Raw genomic sequence first — 8,147 nt, forward strand, 5'->3', positions numbered from 1 at the left:
TACAATACACTATACACTACACTACTATACACATCACTATACACTACACTGCTATACACTACACCATACACTACATTACTATACACTACACCATACACTCCACTAATATACACTACACTACTATACACTACACTCCTATACACTACACCATACACTACACTACTATACACTACTATACAATACACTATACACTACACTACTATACACTACACCATACACTGCCATACACTACACTACTATACAATATACTATACACTACACTTCACTATGCACTACACTATACACTACACTACTATACACTTCACTATACACTACACTACTATACACTACACCATACACTACACTACTATACACTACACCATACACTCCACTAATATACACTACACAACTATACACTGCACTCCTATACACTACACCGTACACTACACTACTATAAACTACACTACTATACAATACACTATACACTACACTACTACACACTACAACATACACTACACTACTGTACACTACTATTCAATACACCATATACTGCATTAATAGACACTACACCACTATACACTACACTATACACTACACTACTATACACTCCACTATACACTACACTACTATACAATACACTATACACTACACTAATAGACACTACACTATACACTACACTACTATACACTCCACTGTACACTACACTACTATACACTACACTACTATACACTACACTACTATACACTACACTATACACTACACCATACACTCCACTAATATACACTACACAATTATACACTACACAATTATACACTACACTCCTATACACTACACCGTACACTAAACTACTATACACTACACTACTATACAATACACTATACACTACACTAATAGACACTACACTACTATACACTACACTATACACTACTATACACTCCACTATGGTGAGAAGGTGACAACAGTTGGTGCGATTATCCGCAAATGGAAGAAACACAAAAACTGTCAATCTCCCTCGGCCTGGGGCTCCATGCAAGATCTCACCGCGTGGAGTTGCAATGATCATGAGAACGGTGAGGAATCAGCCCAGAACTACACGGGAGGATCTTGTCATTGATCTCAAGGCAGCTGGGACCATAGTCACCAAGAAAACAATTGGTAACACTACGCCGTGAAGGACTGAAATCCTGCAGCGCCCGCAAGGTCCCCCTGCTCAAGAAAGCACATATACATGCCCGTCTGAAGTTTGCCAATGAACATCTGAATGATTCAGAGGACAACTGGGTGAAAGTGTTGTGGTCAGATGAGACCAAAATGGAACTCTTTGACATCAACTTAACTCGCTGTGTTTGGAGGAGGAGGAATGGTGCCTATGACCCCAAGAACACCATCCCCACCGTCAAACATGGAGGTGGAAACATGCTTTGGGGGTGTTTTTCTGCTAAGGGGACAGGACAACTTCACCGCATCAAAGGGACGATGGACGGGGCCATGTACCGTCAAATCTTGGGTGAGAACCTCCTTCCCACAGCCAGGGCATTGAAAATGGGTCGTGGATGGGTATTCCAGCATGACAATGACCCAAAACAGGGCATTGAAAATGGGTCGTGGATGGGTATTCCAGCATGACAATGACCCAAAACACACGGCCAAGGCAACAAAGGAGTGGCTCAAGAAGAAGCACATTAAGGTCCTGGAGTGGCCTAGCCAGTCTCCAGACCTTAATCCCATAGAAAATCTGTGGAGGGAGCTGAAGGTTCGAGTTGCGAAACGTCAGCCTCGAAACCTTCATGACTTGGAGAAGATCTGCAAAGAGGAGTGGGACAAAATCCCTCCTGAGATGTGTGCAAACCTGGTGGCCAACTACAAGAAACGTCTGACCTCTGTGATTGCCAACAAGGGTTTTGCCACCAAGTACTAAGTCATGTTTTGCTGAGGGGTCAAATACTTATTTCCCTCATTAAAATGCCAATAAATTTTTAATATGTTTGACGTGCGTTTTTCTGGATTTTGTTGTTATTCTGTCTCTCACTGTTTAAATAAACCTACCATTAAAAGTATAGACTGATCATTTCTTTGTCAGTGGGCAAACGTACAGATTCATCAGAGGATCAAATCCTTTTTTCCCTACTGTATACACTACACCATACACTCCACTAATATACACTCCACTACTATACACTACACTCCTATACACTACACCATACACTACACTGCTATACACTACACTACTATACACTACACTACTATACACTACTATACACTACTATACACTACACTTTACACTACAATATACACTACACTACTATACACTACACCATACACTACACTATACACTACACTACTATACACTACACCACACACTACACTAATATACACTACTATACACTACACTACTATACACTACACTACTATACACTACACTACTATACACTACACTACTATACACTACACTATACACTACGCTACTATACACTACACTTTACACCACACTACTATACACTACACTATACACTACACTACTATACACTACACTATACACTACGCTACTATACACTACACTACTATACACTACACTACTATACACTACACCACGCACTCGTGTAGAAATAATACATTGGCAAGATAATGTGTGTGTCTTGTGTGTGTCTTTCTGTGTACGTGTGTCTGTGTGTGTGTTGGGGAGCGATAGTGTAGCGGTTAGCGCTACGCTGCGCTACGAACCTGGCCGCCCGAGTTCGATTCCCGCTCGCGGGCCAACACCAGTGACGATTATCTGAACCGGTTTTGGGCCTCCCCTAGGTCGACTCAGCCTCAAATGAGTACCTGGTGCGGTGTGTAAAAACATCGCCACTGGGGGAGACAAAGGCGGCCGGGCGTGGTGCTGGCCACCCCACCCCCTCGTGTGCCGTTCTGGCTCTCATAGATCCTCGCTAGCAGCACTTGCCCCAACAGTCTGTTAAGGCTACACGGGGGGATCTTTGTGTGCACCACCATCATGATCATGGCCGATGTGAGTGCCGCAGATTCTGCTGCAGTGTCGACAAGGGGACGTGGTGGTGGTGGTGGTGGATGATGATTCGGGCAGTTCACCACCACTACCAACACCCAGCCATTCGCCACGAAGTGACGGTGACGTCACCACGGCGCCTTGTGCCAGGCTAGGTGCACTTTGAGGCCACGTGGAAGTGTCGAAGGCTCGCTGACAGGAGCAGGTCTCGGGACAGACCCAGCAGGCGTCCTTTGGTTGGCTGACTGAGATGATCGGTAGATGCACCCGGCTTTGCCCCCCACTGCTCCCCCACTGTGCCAACTTGCTGCATTTTAGCCTCCCCACCACCACCACCACAACGTTCCACCACCACCCATGCCCGCATGGTCGCATTGCCACCCAGGACATCGGCGATGAATCGGTGTAAGCCCATTCTCTCCCGTGGGATGATAAACCAACCACCCGCTTACCCACCCCACACAGCCCCGCCCCTCACCCCCTCTCGCTTTCTCCCTTCGCCCAGGCGACCACTGGCGTGTCACGTTGCCTGTCTCGACGGAAATTGATGGCGTCTTGATGCCGTTCCTTGTTTGTCACATCGCCTTCTTTGGCTCTGACCGAAGTCTCCAGGTCACCGCCCGCCCTACCTACCCCGAGCTTCGGAAACGTGGAGGTCAAAGCGGTTGGCCCCTAGAGGTCAAAGCGGCTGGCCCCTAGAGGTCAAAGCGGTTGGCCCCTAGAGGTCAAAGCGGTTGGCCCCTAGAGGTCAAAGCGGTTGTTCCCTGGAGATCAAAGCGGTTGGCCCCGTAGAGGTCAAAGCGGTTGGCCCCTAGAGGTCAAAGCGGTTGTTCCCTGGAGATCAAAGCGATTGGCAACCTAAAGGTCAAAGTGATTGTTCCCTGGAGATCAAAGTGATTGGCCCCTGGAGGTCAAACCGGTTGGCCCCTAGAGGTCAAAGCGGTTGGCCCCTAGAAGTCAAAGCGGTTGGCCCCTGGAGGTCAAAGCGATTGGCCCCTAGAGGTCAAAGCGATTGGCCCCTAGAGGTCAAAGCGGTTGGCCCCTGGAGGTCAAAGCGGTTGGCCCCTAGAAGTCAAAGCGGTTGGCCCCTGGAGGTCAAAGCGATTGGCCCCTAGAGGTCAAAGCGGTTGGCCCCTGGAGGTCAAAGCGGTTGGCCCCTAGAGGTCAAAGCGGTTGGGCCATAGAGGTCAAAACAATTGACCTGTAGAGGTCAAAGCGGTTGGCCCCTGGAGGTCAAAGCGGTTGGCCCCTAGAGGTCAAAGCGATTTGCCCATTGAGGTCTAAACGATTGGCCTGTGGAGGTCAAAGCGGTTGGCCCCTAGAGGTCAAAGCGATTGGCCCCTGGAGGTCAAAGCGATTGGCCCCATAGAGGTCAAAGCGGTTGGCCCCTGGAGGTCAAAGCGATTGGCCCCGTAGAGGTCAAAGCGGTTGGCCCCTGGAGGTCAAAGCGGTTGGCCCCTAGAGGTCAAAGCGGTTGGGCCATAGAGGTCAAAACAATTGACCTGTAGAGGTCAAAGCGGTTGGCCCCTGGAGGTCAAAGCGGTTGGCCCCTAGAGGTCAAAGCGATTTGCCCATTGAGGTCTAAACGATTGGCCTGTGGAGGTCAAAGCGGTTGGCCCCTAGAAGTCAAAGCGATTGGCCCCTGGAGGTCAAAGCGGTTGGCCCCTAGAGGTCAAAGCGATTTGCCCCTTGAGGTCTAAGCGATTGGCCCCGTAGAGGTCAAAGCGGTTGGCGCTCATCTATCCCACCCACAACCCCCGCTGTGGGAAGTCGATTTCGACACTTCACGTCGCCTCGGTGTGCACCTAGCATGGCACGAGCGCCGTGGTGGCGTCACCGCCACCTCAGAAGCTCTGTTGCTACTGCAGGAGGATTCCGATGAGCAATGAAGCTTTTATTTTTTAACAGATGTCCAGTGTGGGGGGACCACGGGGTCAGAAGGTTACAACAACAATTTAAAAAAAAAACACGATAGGAGTGCAAAGTATAGCAAAGGTAAACAAGTCACTTGAAAAAAATACATCCAAATAAAACTAACACAAATGTTTATTTTTATTTTACCAGGTAAGGCCCCAATGAGCTTCGTTTATTCAGAAGTGACCTGGCCATCACAGATGGCAGCTCCAACGAAGTGGCGTAGCATCGTCACGTGGAAATGTATCGCAGCAAAAATTATCTGAACAAATGTCGACGCATGTCATTAGTGCTGAACGGCGGTTGTTTGTTGTTGTTGTCGTTATTGTTGTTGTCGTTATTGTTGTTGTTGCTGGAACAATGAAGTTCCCTGAGCTAGGACACGACTCGCTTGGCCGACTCGACACGAGCACCATTCACTCCCGAGGTGGGGCATTTATCCCGTGCGGAGGAGGGCCGCTCCAAGCCGCTCTCTCTCTTCTACGCTATCGCTAATGAATAAATACAAACAAGATCAATCGTTCGCGGTTTCAGGTTCTGTTGTCCATTGCGCGTGTAGTGACATATAACGGGTCACTACGGCGCCTAGCGCCGTCTACCGACAGAGAGAGGAATTGCGTGTGCAGTAGCCCTCTCTGCCAGCAGAGGACATGACGTCACGGTAGAGGTCTCTCGGGGAGCATGGTTCCGGGGTCTGGCAGAGTAGGGGGCATTTGAGGACGTAGCAGCCCGATTGGCTGGCAAGGGCACGTGATGTGGGCCAAAGGTGACAGAAGGGACACGTGGTGTATGGCCCAGAATCTTCTGGGAAGTTCCAGAAGGGGGCGTGGCCGAGGGCGAAGCCAGGCCACGCTGGGGGGGGGGGGGGGGGGGGGAGGCATAAAAGGGAGGTCCCGGGGTCCCATCGGGGCTGTCTGCTGGAACGGAACCCGCCCTGCTGCGTCTTCTCCTCGGTCTCCGGCCGTCGTGCTCGGCATCGTGGGTCAGGCAGTGTGCCGACTGACCTGACCCGTTTATATAGTTACCCCGTGGTGGTTACCGGTTATGTAGTTACCCCGTGGTGGTTACCGGTTATGTAGTTACCCCGCGGTGGTTACCGGTTATGTAGTTACCCCGTTGTGGTCGTAGATTAAACGTGTTGCCTCTTGAATTAGTGCGTCTCTCAAGTGAACCCACCACACGCGTACGGCATCGTCTGGTGACACAACGTAGCTGGTTTTTTTTTTAATGATTTACTGACGTATTCTTGGTTCTTTCGGTAAAGTCACGTAGAAGGGAAATAATAAAATAATGAAAATAAAACAATGACAATATCGAGAATTTTATTGTTTTATATTTTTATTATTTTATTATTTCCCTTCTAAGTCACTTTACCGAAAGCACCAAGAATATGAATGCCTGCAGTCACGAAAGCTTTAAATCGAAATTGTATTTACTGACGCGCTTAGCTCTTCGCAGAGAATCGAGGGCCGCGTGGTTTTTGCCACGTGGTCTCTGGCGCCTCCGTGACCTTTGCACGTGACCCCATCGATCGGTTGCGTTCACTCGACCAAAAATCGATGATTCTGAAAACGGGTGACAGATTTACTGGTTACCGGTTTAACGCCCCTCCCCCCACCCACTCCTCGCGTTCCGGTGTTAATCCAATTTTATCCAACAACTTGTCAATATTAAATAACACCGTCGCATGAAAATATTTAAACAAACGTTATGTATTTATCATTAATATTATAGTTATAATAATCATAAAATTATACTAGAACGTAATAATAATGTAATTACATTATATATGATTTGATATTAAATATCATATCATATCATGTAATTTTAACATATATAATATTATAGTTACCATATATATGATAATTATAATATAGTTATCATTTATATTGTGATTATAATGTAACTATCATAGTCATGATATTATCGTTATCGTATAATTATATAATGCAATTATCACGTAATTATGATATTAGAATTTTCATATATATGATTCATTTAATTTCATATAGTTATTATATAATGTAATTATAACGTAATCATCATATAATGATCATGATTATCACGTAATGTAATTAGAACGTAATTATATATGTCTCTATGTACATGCTTAATGTATAACTGTTAGTGGAGTGGTTAGCTAAGGCACTGCGCTACGATCCCAGCAGAGACCCAAGTTCGATCCCTGCTCTCACAGCCACCAGCGCCAATGACGATTATCTGTCGCGGTCCTGGGCCTCTCCTAGGTCGACTCAGCCCCAAATGAGTACCTGGTGCGGTATGTAAATACGTCGGCGCATGGAGAGACAAAGGCGGCCGTGCATCGAGCGAGCCACACCGTCCCCTCGTGTCTGGTGACGACCTTAATAGGTGCTGCTCGCTAACAGCACTTGCCACAATAGTCTATAAAGGCTATACGGGGGATCTTTTCCTTTATGTAATTACACAGTTAAATGGTATCACTGCGTCACATATATATGCCCTATGTACGTGAATAATGTTCAGTTTTGAATGTTAATATTATGGTTTTGCAATGGCGCTTCTTCATAACACACGTGATTTGATCTGCTATGAAGTAGGGTCATTGCCCGAAACGTCGACAATCACATATTGTTTTATTTTTAAGGCCACACACAATGTTATTATTATTATTGGTATTCACACGGAACGTCGTTGTTAGCATCTGTTGGACTGTACGTACTCGAGCACCACTGCCAATGAAGCAGCGGCAGTAACACCACCAAGACAAAGATCCCCCGTGTAGCCTTAACAGACTGTTGGGGCAAGTGCTGTTTAGCAAAGCAGCGCCTATAAAGGCCGACCACGGCACACGAGGCGGTCGAGTGGGCAGCACCACGCCCCGGCCGCATTTGTCTCCCCGGTGGCGATGTTGCCCACGCCGCGCCAGGGAACTCGTTTGAGGCCGAGTCGACCTAGGGGGAGACCCTCGTGACTGCTGTCGAACCGACATCACCACCAGCCCACCACCACCACCACCAAACTAATCCATTCCAGATTCACTGCAAGCCCCGCGGTGAGACTTTCATTTTCAAAGGGGGCTGCAGGGATCACGGCTGGAAAGCTCCCGGCCCTCAGGTATATAGGGGCCGTAACTGCTCGACGAGAACGTCTGGGTCACGTTACGGGACAGGTGGCGGATTCGTTTCGATGGGATTTGGGTGATATTGGCTCGGGCGCTACGGTGGCTAGGAGATGGTAACTACCTCGCCTGGTGTACAGGAGGTCG

Source organism: Petromyzon marinus, chromosome 63, assembly GCF_048934315.1.
Source record: "Petromyzon marinus isolate PM22_M1 ecotype Great Lakes invasive population chromosome 63, UKy_Petmar_22M1.pri1.0, whole genome shotgun sequence".
Taxonomy (NCBI): Eukaryota; Metazoa; Chordata; class Hyperoartia; order Petromyzontiformes; family Petromyzontidae; genus Petromyzon; species Petromyzon marinus.